Source organism: Triticum aestivum, chromosome 6B (assembly GCF_018294505.1).
Source record: "Triticum aestivum cultivar Chinese Spring chromosome 6B, IWGSC CS RefSeq v2.1, whole genome shotgun sequence".
NCBI lineage: Eukaryota > Viridiplantae > Streptophyta > Magnoliopsida > Poales > Poaceae > Triticum > Triticum aestivum.
This window is the reverse complement of record NC_057810.1, coordinates 212,174,089-212,192,564: the sequence shown is the minus strand read 5'-3', so window position 1 is coordinate 212,192,564 and position 18,476 is coordinate 212,174,089.

Here is an 18,476-nt window from a genome sequence, read left to right as displayed (position 1 = left end):
AGAGGGAGCGTGCGATGCTTGATCACGTCAACCTTGGAAACACTTCCAACACGTATCATCAGCTCACCTTTAGCTAGTCTCCGTTTATTCCGTAGCTCTTTTATTTTGAGTTACTAACACTTAGCAACTGAACCGGTATCTTAATACCCTGGTGCTACTAGGAGTACTAGTAAAGTACACATTAACATAATGTATATCCAATATCCTTCTATCGACTTTGCCAGCCTTCTCATCTACCAAGTATCTAGGGTAATTCTGCTCCAGTGGTTGTTCCCCTTATTACAGAAGCACTTAGTCTCGGGTTTGGGTTCAACCTTCGGTTTCTTCACTAGAGCAGCAGCTGATTTGCCGTTTCATGAAGTATCCCTTCTTGCCCTTGCCCTTCTTGAAACTAGTGGTTTCACCAACCATCAACAATTGATGCTCCTTCTTGATTTCTACTTTCGCGATGTCAAACAACGCGAATACCTCAAGGATCATCATCTCTATCCTTGATATGTTATAGTTCATCACGAAGCTCTAGCAGCTTGGTGGCAATGACTTTGGGGAAACATCACTATCTCATCTGGAAGATCAACTCCCACTCAATTCAAGTGATTGTTGCACTCAGACAATCTGAGCACAAGCTCAACGATTGAGCTTTTTCTCCTGAGTTTGCAGGCTAAGAAAATCGTCGGAGGTCTTATACCTCTTGACGTGGGCACGATCCTGAAATCCCAATTTCAGCCCTCGAAACATCTCATATGTTCCGCGACGTTTCAAAAACGTCTTTGGTGCCTCTACTTAAACCATTTAACTGAACTATCACGTAGTTATCAAAACGTGTATGTCCGATGTTCGCAACATCGACAAACAACGTTTGGGGTTCAGCACACTGAGCGGTGCATTAAGGACGTAAGCTTTCTACTGATCGCATAATCGCTACTATCAACTTTCAACTATATTTTCTCTAGGAACATATCTAAACAGTGGAACTAAAGCGCGAGCTTATGACATAATTTGCAAAGATCTTTTGACTATGTTCAGGATAATTAAGTTCATCTTATGAACTCCCACTCAGATAGACATCCCTCTGGTCATCTAAGTGATTACATGATCCGAGTCAACTAGGCCGTGTCTGATCATCACGTGAGACGGACTAGTCATCATCGGTGAACATCTTCATGTTGATCATATCTACTATATGACTCATGCTCGACCTTTCGGTCACTGTGTTCCGAGGCCATGTCTGTACATGCTAGGCTCATCAAGTTAACCCTAAGTGTTTCGCGTGTGTAAATCTGTCTTACACCCGTTGTATGTGAACGTAAGAATCCATCACACCCGATCATCATGTGGTGCTTAGAAGCGACGAACATTAGCAACGGTGCACAGTTAGGGGAGAACACTTCTTGAAATTGTTGTAAGGGATCATCTTATTTACTACCGTCGTTCTAAGTAAACAAGATGCATAAACATAATAAACATCACATGCAATTATATAGTAGTGACATGATATGGCCAATATCATATAGCTCCGTTGATCTCCATCTTCGGGGCTCCATGATCATCATCGTCACCGGCATGACACCATGATCTCCATCATCATGATCTCCATCATCGTGTCTTCATGAAGTTGTCTCGCCAACTATTACTTCTACTACTATGGCTACCGGTTAGCAATAAAGTAAAGTAATTACATGGTGTTGTTCAATGACACGCAGGTCATACAATAAATAAAGACAACTCCTATGGCTCCTGCCGGTTGTCATACTTATCGACATGCAAGTCGTGATTCCTATTACAAGAACATGATCAATCTCATACATCACATATATTCATCACATTCTTCTTGTCCATATCACATCACATAGCATACCCTGCAAAAACAAGTTAGACGTCCTCTAATTGTTGTTTGCATGTTTTACGTGGTTGCTATGGGTTTCTAGCAAGAACGTTTCTTACCTACGCAAAAACCACAACGTGATATGTCAATTGCTATTTACCCTTCATAAGTACCCTTTTCATCGAATCCGTTCCGAGTAAAGTGGGAGAGACTGGCACCCGCTAGCCACCTTATGCACCAAGTGCATGTCAGTCGGTGGAACCTGTCTCACGTAAGAGTACGTGTAAGGTCGGTCCGGGCTGCTTCATCCCACAATACCGTCGAAACAAGATTGGACTAGTAATGGTAAGCATATTGAACAAGATCAACACCAACAACTACTTTGTGTTCTACTCGTGCAAAGAATCTATGCAATAGACCTAGCTCATGATGCCACTGTTGGGGAACGTAGCATAAATTCAAAAAAATTCCTACGTGTCACCAAGATCTATCTATGGAGAAACCAGCAACGAGGGGAAGGAGCGTGCATCTACATACCCTTGTAGATCGCTAAGCGAAAGCGTTCAATGGAACGGGGTTGATGGAGTCGTACTCGCCGTGATTCAGATCACCGATGACCTAGTGCCGAACGGACAGCACCTCCGTGTTCAACACACGTACGGAGCGGATGACGTCTCCTCCTTCTTGATCCAGCAAGGGGGAAGGAGAGGTTGATGAAGATCCAGCAGCACGACGGTGTGGTGGTGGATGCAGCAGAACTCCGGCAGGGCTTCGCTAAGCAACTACGGGAGGAGGAGGAGGTGTTGCAGGGAGGAGGGAGGCGCGAGGGCTTCTGGGTGCTGCCACCCCTCCCTCCCCTCCCTTTATATAGGCGCAAGAGAGGGGGGAGGGCGCAGCCTTGCCCCTTCCTCCAAGGAAGGGGTGCGGCCAAGAGGGGGAGGAGTCCTTCCTCCCCAAGGCACCTCGGAGGTGCCTTCCCCTCTTTGGACTCTCCCCTCTCCAAGTCTCCTTGGTGCATGGGCCTCTTGGGGCTGGTGCCCTTGGCCCATATGGGCGAAGACGCACCCCCTACAGCCCATGTGGCCCCCCGGGGCAGGTCGACCCCCCGGTGGACCCCCGGACCCCTTTCGGCACTCCCGGTACAATACCGATAAAGTGCGAAACTTTTTTGGCGACCAAAATAAGACTTCCTATATATAAATCTTTACCTCCGAACCATTCCGGAACTCCTCGTGACGTCCGGGATCTCATCCGGGACTCCGAACAACATTCGGTTTGCTGCATACTCATATTCATACAACCCTAGCGTCACCGAACCTTAAGTGTGTAAACCCTACGGGTTCGGGAGACATGCAGACATGACCGAGACAGCTCTCGGGCAATAACCAACAGCGGGATCTGGATACCCATGTTGGCTCCCACATGTTCCACGATGATTTCATCGGATGAACCACGATGTCGAGGATTCGATCAACCCCGTATGCAATTCCCTTTGTCAATCGGTACATTACTTGCCCGAGACTCGATCGTCGGTATCCCAATACCTCAATCAGTCTCGTTACCGGCAAGTCACTTTACTCGTACTGTAATGCATGATCCCGTGACCAACCACTTGGTCACTTTGAGCTCATTATGATGATGCATTACCGAGTGGGCCCAGAGATACCTCTCCGTCATACGGAGTGACAAATCCCAGTCTCGATCCGTGTCAACCCAACAGACACTTTCGGAGATACCTGTAGTGCACCTTTATAGTCACCCAGTTACGTTGTGACGTTTGGTACACCCAAAGCACTCTTACGGTATTCGGGAGTTACACGATCTCATGGTCTAAGGAAGAGATACTTGACATTGAAAAAGCTCTAGCAAAACGAACTACACGATCTTGTGCTATGCTTAGGATTGGGTCTTGTCCATCACATCATTCTCCTAATGATGTGATCCTGTTATCAATGACATCCAATGTCCATGGTCAGGAAACCGTAACCATCTATTGATCAACGAGCTAGTCAACTAGAGGCTTACTAGGGACATGGTGTTGTCTATGTACCCACACATGTATCTGAGTTTCCTATCAATACAATTATAGCATGGATAACAAACGATTATCATGAACAAGGAAATATAATAATAACTAATTTATTATTGCCTCTAGGGCATATTTCCAACAGCATAATCACACTTGATCCAACGTCTTGGTCCGTTAAGGAGGTGATCGCATGTCGAACTAGGCAACCGGACTATATAGCTGTAATGCTTTTGCATAGCCATGGGAGTATAAATGGTGGGGCTACTATGTAGCCCCTGGTACCTTCGCTTGCATCTGTATACGGGCGCGTGTGTACATGACCGGGAAACGGTCCTTCGTTAATGCGGAGGGATCCTAAAGATTCCGATAAGTCTTCTAGTGGTTGAACGGTCTCTCGTTATATCATGACAGTCAGTTTTCGGCTTTCTCTATTGAGGTGCTCGTCCGGAATAACCAGGGCACAATCACAGTAGTTCTCCTTTGGCCACCTTAGCCGATAATAATGGAATGTAAGGCGACAAACCCAGGATCCAGGCGAACCCAACATTTGACCAAAGACATGATTCGGAGCTGATGCATATAAGGCCAAACTCGTGACGCCGTACACTCCCGAAGGTATTCGGACTTTATAACAGACGATGGGCTCAAGAATGCCCATTCATTGTAGATCCTGTGTTTCCAGGTACGTGCGTTTATCTGTCGTGGCAAAATGCCAATAACGGCAGTATCCTCTGTGGGTATGGAACCCATGGGATGGTTAAACAACAAGAGGCAATAGAAAAGGTTTACACAGGGGCTTAATCTAAAAAGAAACCTGTTGAACGGGGCCCTGCTGCACGTCTGCACCTTTGTCTCCGTTGTGCCATATCCTGGAAGGGTATCGCGCGAACGTTGTCTGTGGAAAAAAGAAAACTCATAGGAGAGTACAACGTAACTGTGCGATGGATAGCAAAAGTGCAAGATGTTGGCCTGCCAATAAGGTTGAGCCAAGTGTGGGGTTGTATTAAATATTTATAGCCCCTGGTGTCCGCTATGGGATTACATATACGGTGCCCTGGTTCAATTTTGTCCGGGCTACCGGACTCGCCTAGCCATGTCTGTGGTCTTAATGACCAGTCATGTTTTCTGATATTGGAGGCCGCTTTATAGTCCGGCCGCCAGGGCCGTCGCGTGTTCCTCTATGCGTGAAGAGCGCCCCGTGATTCCGCTAACGGTGATGACGCCACATGGACCGGGCATCTTGAGTGTAAGGTAGCCATAGTGCGACAATGCGTTGAAGCGGGCGAAGGCCGTTCTTCCGAGCAATGCATGATAGTCGCTTTAGAAGGGTGCAATGATGAATAGTAGTTCTTCGCTTCTGGAGTTGCCTGGAGAGCCGAATGTTACCTCTAGTACGACAGAGCCCCTGCTGTAGGCTTCAACGCTTGGTATCACCCCTTCAAAGGTGGTGTTGCTTTGATTAATTCTGGATGGGTCTATCCCCATCCTGCGGACAGTGTCCTCATATATTAAATTGAGACTAGTGCCGCCGTACATGAGGACTTGGGTGAGATGGTATCCATCGATTATTGGGTCAAGCACCAAGGCCTCTGATCCTTCGCGCTGGATACTAGTCCGATGGTCCGTGTGATCGAAAGTGATCGGACTTGCCATCCAGTGGCTAGGTGTGGGTACGATGGGCTCCACGGGGTACGCATTTCTGAGCGCGTGTTCGTGCCTTCTCATGGATGTATGAGTCACGTGGATCATGTTTACGATTTTAACCTCTTGCGGGATTTTTTTTGCCCCCGGTGTTCGGCTGGCGAGGTCCACCCTCGTCTTCACTTGGTGTTTCCCTTCTCTTGTGTTCGGCATTTAATTTGCCGGCCTGCTTGAAGACCCAACACTCTCTGTGTGTGTGGTTCGCATGTTTGTCAGGGGTGCCATGAATTTGGCACAGTCTGTCTAGGACTCTATTCAGACCGGACAGTCCCTCTTTACTGCCTTTAGATGGCTTCTTTTGCTGATCAGGTCGAGAGCCCCTGAATCCGGCATTAACCATTGTGTTATCCGGGATCTCTTCCTTGTTTTGGCTTTTGTTTTTATTACGCCGTGGCTTCCCGTTGCCATCCCTTATTTTGGATGTACTGGGATCGCTGGTGCCTTTACGGGCCAGCCAGCTGTCTTCGCCCGCACAAAAGCGGGTCATGAGGCTTGTTAAGGCTGCCATTGTCCTCGGCTTTTCTTGGCCGAGGTGCCTGGCGAGCCACTCGTCACGGATGTTGTGCTTGAATGCCGCTAAGGCTTCGGCGTCCGGACAATCGACAATTTGATTCTTTTTAGTGAGGAATCTGTTCCAAGGCTTGCGGGCAGACTCTCCAGGCTGTTGGATTATGTGACTTAAATCGTCAGCATCCGGAGGCTGGACATAAGTCCCTTGAAAATTGGCCCTGAAAGCATCCTCGAGTTCCTCCCAACTCCCAATTGAATTTTCAGGGAGGGTTTTCAACCAGTGTCGAGCTGGTCCCTTTAGTTTGAGGGGAAGGTATTTGATGGCGTGGATGTCATCCCCACGAGCCATATGTATATGCAGGATAAAGTCCTCGATCCAGACCCCTGGGTCTGTCATTCCGTCGTATGCCTCTATGTTCACATGTTTAAAACCCTGTGGAAATTCATGGTCCAGTACTTCCTCGGTAAAGCACAGGGGGTGGGCGGCCCCTCTGTATCTGGACGTGTTGTGGCATGCCGTCGGTTGTTGTTGTGTCCGGTGTTTATTCTGAACTGGTATTTGATTAGCATAATCGTTTTGGTGACCACAGTCCCTCGCCGGGGTGTGTCCTTTAGATCCGAAGATGGACCTAGTTGCGCCAGCTTGCTTATCCAGATGCTCACGTAGATCGTGCGCGGCGTCGGTAGCCACTTTGTTGCGGTTAGGGAGCGGTACGTTGGGCCTCCTGGTCGTATTAGTCTTTGGTGGAACGGCCTCGTCATCGAATTCTGGCGGTAGCTTGCGTTTTGGATAGCTCTTTGTATGGTGATCGTCGCCATATCTTTCTTCAGTGTCTAGCACCTTATTCCATCTGCGATTGAGCGTTTCCTGTGCGGCTTTGAGCCGTTGCTTTTGCTTCTTTAGACTTCTCGTTGTGGCCATAAGTTTTCTGTGGAGGTTATCTCGTTCCACGCGTTCTTCCGGAATGATGAATGCATCATCATCCGGACTGTCTTCTTATCCTGGGCCGGTTTGATGAACTCGCCCCTCTGGATCATTGTGCTCGGGCATCTGCTCCGAACTGTGTTCGGCGTGACTTGGCTCGTCCTGCTCCATCGCGGGTTCCGTATGGTCGTTGTTGCCTTCGGGGTTGACCGGAGTATCGATCCTTCTGGCGCTTTTGCTACTATTTTTACTGTTGTTGGACTTGGAACAGCGTCTGCGCCGTCGCTTTGGCTTTTGTCCGGGGGTTTTATCTTCTAGATTGTCGCCATCGTCCTCCTTAGGCGTATCCACCATGTATATGTCGTGTGACGAGGCGGAAGTCTGGCACCCCATAGATTCTGAATCTTCTCCTGCATCGTCGTCCATACCGTCGATGCCTTCGGAGTCGAAGTCAAGCACATCAGTTAAATCATCAACCGTGGCTATGAAGTGGGTGGTGGGTGGGCAATGAATTCCTTTGTCGCCTGCTTCCCACTCGAGCCGGACATAGTTCGGCCCGGAACTTTCTGTCAAAGACAGAGTTTTTAACGAGTTCAGCATGTCGCCAAAGGGCGAGTGCTGGAAGATATCTGCAGCGGTGAACTTCATTACCGGAGCCCACCTTGGCTCGACTGGCTCGGGAGTGCACGGACAGGAACCAACATCCGGATGCGAATCCGGGGGTCCGGAGTCACGGGCCACCATAGAGGTGAGGCCCGTGTTCGGCTCCACCGCCGATGAGTGTGCAGCCTGCGGGGCGGGGTCCAGCCTTCCGTCTTTAGGTAGCATAACCTGCTCCAGATTTAGGTCCGAGGCTACTGCGGGGGCGATACCCTGAACTTTGTCCGACAACAGGATTAAGCCGTGCTCGTCGTGTCTGTCCGGTGCTCCTGGCATAGGCCCGAATCTGTCGAAGATCAAGTCTCCGCGAACGTCCGCTGTGTAGTTCAGGTCTCCGAACCTGATCTGGTGGCCATGGGCGTAGCTGTTGATTTGCTCCAGGCGGCCAAGCGAATTGGCCCGCAGTGCGAAGCCGCCGAGCACGAAGATCAGTCCGGGGAGAAAAGTCTCACCCTGGCCCATGTTGTTGATGATGATTGAAGGAGCCATCGAGCCCTGTAGCGATAACACAGAGGAACTCTCAATGAAAGCACCAATGTCGGTGTCAAAACCGGCGGATCTCGGGTAGGGGGTCCCGATCTGTGCGTCTAGGCTGATGGTAACAGGAAGCAAGGGACACAGATGTTTACCCAGGTTCGGGCCCTCTCGATGGAGGTAAAACCCTACTTCCTGCTTGATTAATATTGATGATATGGGTAGTACAAGAGTAGATCTACCACGAGATCGTAGAGGCTAAAACCCTAAGAGCTAGCCTATGATGGTATGATTGTAATTGTGATCGGCCTTCTAAGGACCAACCTCTCCGGTTTATATAGACACTGGAGAGGGCTAGGATTTACATGGAGTCGGTTACAAGGAAGGAAACACAATATCCGGATTGCCGAGCTTGCCTTCCACGCAAAGGAGAGTCCCATCCGGACACGGGCCGAAGTCTTGAGTCTTGTATCTTCACGCTTCAATAGTCCAGACGTTGTACACAGTCCGGCTGCCCGTATACCCCCTAATCCAGGACTCCCTCAATAGGGAACATCTTTCATTTTCTCTCTATCTTCCACTGTGGTCGGGCATTGAGTCTGACTCAACTTCACACCTTGTAATACAGGCAATAACCCTTTCTTTGCTTGATCCATTTTGAACTTCTTCAAAACATTATCAAGGTATGTGCTTTGTGAAAGTCCAATTAAGCGTCTTGATCTATCTCTATAGATCTTGATGCCCACTATATAAGCAGCTTCACCGAGGTCTTTCATTGAAAAACTTCTATTCAAGTATCCATTTATGATATCCAGAAATTCTATATCATTTCCAATCAACAATATGTCATCCACATATAATATCAGAAATGCTACAGAGCTCCCACTCACTTTCTTGTAAATACAGGCTTCTCCAAAAGTCTGTATAAAACCATATGCTTTGATCACACTATCAAAGCGTTTATTCCAACTCCGAGAGGCTTGCTCCAGTCCATAAATGGATTGCTAGAGCTTGCACACTCTGTTAGCACCTTTTGGATCGACAAAACCTTCTGGTTGCATCATATACAACTCTTCTCCCAGAAATCCATTCAGGAATGTAGTTTTGACATCCATTTACCAAATTTCATAATCATAAAATGCGGCAATTGCTAACATGATTCGGACAGACTTAAGCATCGCTACGGGTGAGAAAGTCTCATCGTAGTCAACCCCTTGAACTTGTCGAAAACCTTTTGCAACAAGTCAAGCTTTGTAGACAGACACATTACCATCAACGTCAGTCTTCTTCTTGAAGATCCATTTATTCTCGATGGCTTGCCGATCATTGGGCAAGTCAACCAAAGTCCACACTTTGTTCTCATACATGGATCCCATCTCAGATTTCATGGCCTCTAGCCATTTTGCGGAATCTGGGCTCATCATCGCTTCCTCATAGTTCGTAGGTTCGCCATGGTCAAGTAACATGACCTCCAGAATAGGATTACCATACTACTCTACTGCGGATCTTACTCTGGTGGACCTACGAGGTTCGGTAGTAACTTGATCTGAAGTTTCACTAATTGGTGTAGGCGTCACAGGAACCAGTTTCTGTGATGAACTACTTTCCAATAAGGGAGCAGGTACAGTTACCTCATTAAGTTCTACTTTCCTCCCACTCACTTCTTTCGAGAGAAACTCCTTCTCTAGAAAGGATCCATTCTTAGCAACAAATGTCTTGCCTTCGGATCTGTGATAGAAGGTGTACCCAACAGTTTCCTTTGGGTATCCTATGAAGACACATTTCTCCGATTTGGGTTCGAGCATATCAGGTTGAAGCTTTTTCACATAAGCATCGCAGCCCCAAACTTTAAGAAATGACAACTTTGGTTTCTTACCAAACCACAGTTCATAAGGCGTCGTCTCAACAGATTTTGATGGTGCCCTATTTAATGTGAATGCAGCCGTCTCTAAAGCATAACCCCAAAATGATAGCGGTAAATCAGTAAGAGACATCATAGATCGTACCATATCAAGTAAAGTACGATTACGACATTTGGACACACCATTACGTTGTGGTGTTCCAGGTGGCGTGAGTTGCGAAACTATTCCGCATTGTTTCAAATGTAGACCAAACTTGTAACTCAAATATTCTCCTGCACGATCAGATCATAGAAACTTTATTTTCTTGTTACGATGATTTTCCACTTCACTCTGAAATTCTTTGAACTTTTCAAATGTTTCAGACTTATGTTTCATTAAGTAGATATACCCATATCTGCTCAAATCATCTATGAAGGTGAGAAAATAATGATACCCGCCGCGAGCCTCAATATTCATTGGACCACATACATCAGTATGTATGATTTCCAATAAATCTGTTGCTCGCTCCATAGTTTTGGAGAATGGCGTTTTAGTCATCTTGCCCATGAGGCATGGTTCACAAGTACCAAGTGATTCCAAAAGTCCATCAGTATGGAGTTTCTTCATGCGCTTTACACCAATATGACCCAAACGGTAGTGCCACAAATAAGTTGCACTATCATTATTAACTCTGCATCTTTTGGCTTCAACATTATGAATATGTGTGTCACTACTATCGAGATTTAGCATGAATAGACCACTCTTTAAGGGTGCATGACCATAAAAGATATTACTCATATAAATAGAACAACCATTATTCTTAGATTTAAATGAATAACCGTCTCGCATCAAACAAGATCCAGATATAATGTTCATGCTCAACGCTGGCACCAAATAACAATTATTTAGGTCTAAACTAATCCCGAAGGTAGATGTAGAGGTAACGTGCCAACGGCGATCACATCGACTTTGGAACCATTTCCCACGCGCATCGTCACCTCGTCCTTAGCCAGTCTTCGCTTAATCCGTAGTCCCTGTTTCGAGTTGCAAATATTAGCAACAGAACTAGTATCAAATACCCAGGTGCTACTGCGAGCTCTGGTAAGGTACACATCAATAACATGTATATCACATATACCTTTGTTCACCTTGCCATCCTTCTTATCCGCCAAATACTTGGGGCAGTTCCGCTTCCAGTGACCAGTCTGCTTGCAGTAGAAGCACTCAGTCTCAAGCCTAGGTCCAGACTTGGGTTTCTTCTCTTGAGCAGCAACTTGTTTGCCGTTCTTCTTGAAGTTCCCCTTCTTATTCCCTTTACCCTTTTTCTTGAAACTGGTGGTCTTGTTGACCATCAACACTTGATGCTCCTTCTTGATTTCTACCTCCGGAGCCTTTAGCATTGCGAAGAGCTTGGGAATTGTCTTATTCATCCCTTGCATATTATAGTTCATCACGAAGCTCTTGTAACTTGGTGGTAGTGATTGAAGAATTCTATCAATGACACTATCATCCAGAAGATTAACTCCTAGTTGAATCAAGTGATTGTTATACCCAGACATTTTGAGTATATGTTCACTGACAGAACTATTCTCCTCCATCTTACAGCTGTAGAACTTATTGGAGACTTCATATCTCTCAATTCGGGCATTTGCTTGAAATATTAACTTCAACTCCTGGAACATCTCATATGCTCCATGACGTTCAAAACATCGTTGAAGTCCTGGTTCTAAGCCATAAAGCATGGCACACCGAACTATCAAGTAGTCATCAGCTTTGCTCTGCCAAACATTCACAACGTCTGCAGTTGCATCTGCAGCAGGCCTGGCACCCAGCGGTGCTTCCAGGACGTAATTCTTCTCTGCAGCAATGAGGATAATCCTCAAGTTACGGACCCAGACCGTGTAATTGCTACCATCATCTTTCAACTTTGCTTTCTCAAGGAATGCATTAAAATTGAACGGAACAACAGCACAGGCCATCTATCTACAACAACATAGACAAGCAAAATAGTATCAGGTACTAAGTTCATGATAAATTTAAGTTCAATTAATCATATTACTTAAGAACTCCCACTTAGATAGACATCTCTCTAATCATCTAAGTGATCACGTGATCCAAATCAACTAAACCATAACCGACCATCACGTGAAATGGAGTAGTTTTCAATGGTGAACATCACTATGTTGATCATATCTACTATATGATTCATGCTCGACCTTTCGGTCTCAGTGTTCCGAGGCCATATCTGCATATGCTAGGCTCGTCAAGTTTAACCCGAGTATTCTGCGTGTGCAAAACTGGCTTGCACTCATTGTAGATGAACGTTGAGCTTATCACACCCGATCATCACGTGGTGTCTCTGCACGACGAACTTTGGCAACGGTGCATACTCAAGGAGAACACTTTTACCTTGAAATCTAGTGAGAGATCATCTTATAATGCTACCATCAATCAAAGCAAAATAAGATGCATAATGGATAAACATCACATGCAATCAATATAAGTGATATGATATGGCCATCATCATCTTGTGCTTGTGATCTCCATCTCCGAAGCACCGTCATGATCACCATCGTCACCGGCACGACACCTTGATCTCCATTGTAGCATCGTTGTCGTCTCGCCAACTATTGCTTCTACGACTATCGCTACCGCTTAGTGATAAAGTAAAGCAATTACAGGGCGATTGCATTGCATACATTAAAGCGACAACCATATGGCTCCTGCCAGTTGCCGATAACTCTGTTACAAAACATGATCATCTCATACAATAAAATTTAGCATCATGTCTTGACCATATCACATCACAACATGCCCTGCAAAAACAAGTTAGACGTCCTCTAATTTGTTGTTACAAGTTTTTATGTGGCTGCTATGGGCTGAGCAAGAACTGTTCTTACCTACACATCAAAACCACAATGATATTTCGTCAAGTTAGTGTTGTTTAACCTTCTCAAGGACCGGGCGTAGCCACACTCGGTTCAACTAAAGTTGGAGAAACTGTCACCCACCAGCCACCTATGTGCAAAGCACGTCGGTAGAACTAGTCTCGCGTAAGCGTACACATAATGTCGGTCCGGGCCGCTTCATCCAACAATACCGCCAAACCAAAGTATGACATGCTGGTAAGCAATATGACTTGTATCGCCCACAACTCACTTGTGTTCTACTCGTGCATATAACACCTATGCATAAACTTGGCTCGGATACCACTGTTGGGGAACGTAGTAATTTCAAAAAAAATCCTACGCACACGCAATATCGTGGTGATGCATAGCAACGAGAGGAGAGAGTGTCGTCCACGTACCCTCGTAGATCGTAAGCAGAAGCGTTAGCACAATGCAGTTGATGTAGTCGTAAATCTTCACGATCCGACCGATCCAAGTACCGAACGTACGACACCTCCGAGTTCAGCACACGTTCAGCTCAATGACGTCCCACGAACTCCGATCCAGCAGAGCTTTGTGGGATAGTTCCGTCAGCACGATGGCGTGATGACGATGTTGATGATGCTACCGATGCAGGGCTTCGCCTAAGCACCGCTACGATATTACCGAGGTGGAATATGGTGGAGGGGGGCACTGCACATGGCTGGGAGAGATCAACAGATCAACTTGTGTGTCTAGAGGTGCCCTCCTGCCCCCGTATATAAAGGAGCAAGGGGGGGAGGCGGCCGGCCAGGAGGAGGGCGCGCCAAGGGGGGAGTCCTACTCCCACCGGGAGTAGGACTCCTCCTTTCCTTGTAGGAGTAGGAGAAGGGAAGGAAGGGAGAGAGGAGGAGAAGGAAAAAGGGGGGCGCCACCCCCCTCCTTGTCCAATTCGGACTAGAGGGGGAGGGGGCGCGCGGCCACCCTGGCCGCCCCTCCTCTTCTCCCACCAAGGCCCATTAGGCCCAATATACTCCCCGGGGGGTTCCGGTAACCCCCCGGTACTCCGGTAAATGTCCGAAACCTCCCGAAACACTTCCGGTGTCCGAACATAGTCGTCCAATATATCGTTCTTTATGTCTCGACCATTTCAAGACTCCTCGTCATGTTCGTGATCATATCCGAGACTCCGAACTACCTTCGGTACATCAAAACACAAAAACTCATAATACCGATCGTCACCGAACTTTAAGCGTGCGGACCCTACGGCTTCGAGAACTATGTAGACATGACCGAGACACGTCTCCGGTCAATAACCAATAGCGAAACCTGGATGCTCATATTGGTTCCCACATATTCTACGAAGATCTTTATCGGTCAAACCGCATAACTACATACGTTGTTCCCTTTGTCATCGGTAGTTACTTGCCCGAGATTTGGTCGTCGGTATCTCAATACCTAGTTCAATCTCATTACCGGCAAGTCTCTTTACTCGTTATGTAATGCATCATCCCACAACTAACTCATTAGTCACATTTCTTGCAAGGCTTATAGTGATGTGCATTACCGAGAGGGCCCAGAGATACCTCTCCGACAATCAGAGTGACAAATCCTAATCTCGAAATACGTCAACTCAACAAGTACCTTCAGAGACACCTGTAGAGCACCTTTATAATCACCCAGTTACGTTGTGATGTTTGGTAGCACACAAAGTAGGGCTGGGAAAAAAGCTCGAAGCTCGCGAGCTAAACAAGTAGCTCGTGACTCGGCTCGAATCGACTCGAACTCGAAGAATAACGAGTCGAGCCGAGCTTTAGTTTAAGATCGTTTATAGACCAAGTTAAACGAGCCAATCTCACGAGTACTCGTGTAACTCATTAGGCTCGATACAATAGATCAGCCACTCCCAATACAAAGAAAGATCAGCCACTAAATAGCCTACGTCCCAGGCGCACAACCCAAGGCCGAGCAGTTGAAGGCCTAGCCTCCTAGGAGACTCACATGTTACAAGAAAATTACAATTGTATAGTGATATATATGTTTAATATATACATATTCATTTTTATCATATTTGAGGGCTTTATGTTTATATCTTAAACGAGCTTAACAAGCTAAACGAGCCAGCTCGCGAGTTATACGAGTCGAGCCAATCTTGGGTTTGAGCTCGTTATAGTAACGAGTCGAGTCGAGCTAGCTCGTTAACGAAACAAGCTCTAGCGAGTCGAGCCAAGCTGGCTCGACTCGGCTCGAATTCCAGCCCTAACACAAAGTGTTCCTCCGTTAAACGGGAGTTACATAATCTCATAGTCATAGGAACATGTACAAGTCATGAAGAAAGCAATAGCAACATACTAAACGACCAAGTGCTAAGCTAACAAAATGGGTCAAGTTAATCACATCATTCTCCTAATGATGTGATCCCGTTAATCAAATGACAACTCATGTCTATGGTTAGGAAACTTAACCATCTTTGATTAATGAGCTAGTCAAGTAGAGGCATACTAGTGACACTATGTTTGTCTATGTAATCACACATGTATTATGTTTTTGGTTAATACAATTCTAGCATGAATAATAAACAATTACCATGATGTGAGAAAATAAATAATAACTTTGTTATTGCCTCTAGGGCATATTTCCTTGAAATCTGTTTACCATACTTTCAGTTTCTCATTCAACGATTGGTGGGTTGACACTGGGGCTAATATTCATGTGTATGCTGACGTGTCTTTGTTTTCTTCTACCAGGTCGCACGAGATTGTTCTGTCCTGATGGGGAATGGCTCACTTGCTTATTTTCATGGTGTTGGCATAGTAGATCTGAAGTTTACTTTGGGAAAGATTGTGCAACTAAAGAATGTGCAGCATGTCCCCGCCATCAAGAAGAATCTCGTTAGTGGTTCCCTTCTATGTAAAGAAGGGTTTAAGTTAGTATTTGAGTCCAACAAAGTAGTCGTATCTCGGTATGGACTATTTGTTGGAAAATTATATGATAAAGGTGGTTTGTTCCGCCTTTCCCTGGAGGATTTCTGTAATGAAGTCGTGAACCAGATTCATTCTAATGTGAACAAATGTGAGGTTTGCATTCACATCTTTGTCACATAAAATTCGGTTGTATGACGCATCTAGCTAAGATGGATCTAATCCCGAGGTTCACTTTAGCCAAAGGCTCTAAGTGCCATGCGTGTATGCAACCTAAGAAACCTCATAAGCCTCACAAGCATGCGAAGGGGAGACACAGGCACCATTAGAGCTCATACATTCAGATCTCCGCGAGATGAATGGTGTGTTGACTAAAGATGGAAATAAATACTTCATGACTTTAATTGATGACTCCACTAGATTTTGTTATGTGTATCTGTTAAATACAAAGGATGAGGCTCTACACTATTTTAAAATCTATAAGGATCAAGTTGAGAACCAACTTGAGAAGAAAATAAAACGAGTACGGTCTGATCATGGTGGAGAGTACTTTTCTACTCAGTTTGATTTATTCTATGTGGAACATGGTATTATTCACGAGAGGACACCTCACTATTCACCCCAGTCAAATGGAGTTGCCGAACGGAAAAACCGTACTCTGACAGATTTGGTTAACGCCAGGTTAGATACATCAGGTTTATCCAAGGCATGGTGTGGGTGGCTGTATTGACATCATGTCATGTCCTGAATAAAGTTCTGGCAAAGGATAATGAGACTACTCCCTATGAGCAACGGGAAAAGAAAAGAACTACACTCTCTTACTTGCGCACTTGGGGCTGTTTGGAGAAAGTCAATGTGCCGATCCCCCAAAAGCGTAAGCTTGGTCCGAAGACCGTGGACTGCGTTAATTTGGGCTATGCTAAGAATAGCGTTGGCTATACATTTCTAGTAGTGAAATCTGAGGTACCTGACCAGAAGGTCGATACAATTATAGAGTCTAAGGATGCTACATTATTTGAGAATATTTTCCCCATGAGAGATACACAAAGCACTTCTAGACTGGAATCTGATGAGACTCTTGAACCTGCCATTCCGATGGAATATTATGAACACAAGAGTGATGAAAGTTCCATGGAGGATGACGAGGAAGCTCCTGTTAGGAGCAAGAGACAAAGGAATGCAAAGTCTGTTCATGATTATTTCCTCGTGTACCTCATGGATGATGACACTCCTAGTTCCATTTCAGAAGCCTATGCATCCCTGGATGATGACTACTAGAAGGATACGGTTTGTAGCGAGATGGATTCCATCTTGGCTTACGGGACAAGGGAGATCACTGATCGTCCTTATGGTTGCCAACCATTGGGATGTAAGTGGGTGTTCAAAAGGAAGCTTAGGCCCAATGGTACTATTGATAATTACAAGGCTAGGCTTGTGGCCAACAACCCAGAAAGAAGAAGATGATTTCTTCGATACTTACTCACCTGTGGCTAGACCGACAACCATTCGTGTGTTACTCGTTTTGGTTGCCTCGCATGGTCTTCTCGTTCATAAGATAGATGTTAAGACGGCTTTCCTCAACGGAGAGCTAGACAAGGAAATTTACATGCAACATCTGGATGACCCTGTTGTAAATGGTCAGGAAAGAAAGGTGTGCAAGCTGGTGAAATCTTTGTATGGCCTGAAACAAGCACCTAAGCAATGGCATGATAAGTTTAATACAACTATGACATCTGTTGGCTTTGTTGTTAATGAAGCTGACAAATGTGTATACTATCGCTATGGTGGGGGCGAAGGAGTAATAATGTGTCTGTATGCCAATGACATACTGATATTTGGGACCCACCTCAAAGTCATTGAGGAGGTCAAGGCTTTTTTATCTCATAACTTTGAGATGAAAGACCCGGGGGTGGCTGATGTTATCTTGAACATCAAGCTACTGAGAAATACTGACGATGGATTACACTTTTGCAATCCCACTATGTTGAGATGATTTTGAGCTGTTTAGGATATTCGGACTGCAAACCTTCCGCAACACCATATGATCCTAGTGTGCGGATTCGAAAGTTAGAAGGCACGACTGTAGATCAATTGAGATATTCTCAAGTGGTTGGTTCACTCATGTACCTAGCCTGTGCTACTCGTCCTGACATCTCATTTGTTGTGTGCAAACTGAGCCGGTTTGTTTCCAATCCGAGAGATGTGCATTGGCATGCTGTTGAGCGAGTGATGCGTTATTTGCAAGGTACCGTGAACTATGGAATTCCCTATTCTGGGTACCTGACGGTACTTGATGGGTATAGTGATTCGAATTGGACATCTGATGCTGACGAGACGAAAGCCACAAGTGGATATGTCTTCACACTTGGTGGTGATGTTGTTTCCTGGAAGTCTTGCAAGCAGACGATCTTAACTAGATAGATCATGGAAGCAGAACTCGCAGCATTAGACACATCATGCGTCAAAGTAGAATGGCTTCGAGAGCTTTTGATGGGTTTGCCGGTGGTTGATAAACCAGTCCCGGCTGTCCTTATGAAATGTGACAATCAAACAGTGATTGCCAAGGCTAGGAGTTCAAAGGACAACATGAAATCCACAAAGCATATAAGAAGAAGATTAAAATCTATCAGAAAATCAAGAAACTCATGAGTGATAGTATTGGATTATATCCAGTTTGCTAAAAATCTGGCAGACCCTTTTATGAAAGGGCTATCATGGATTGT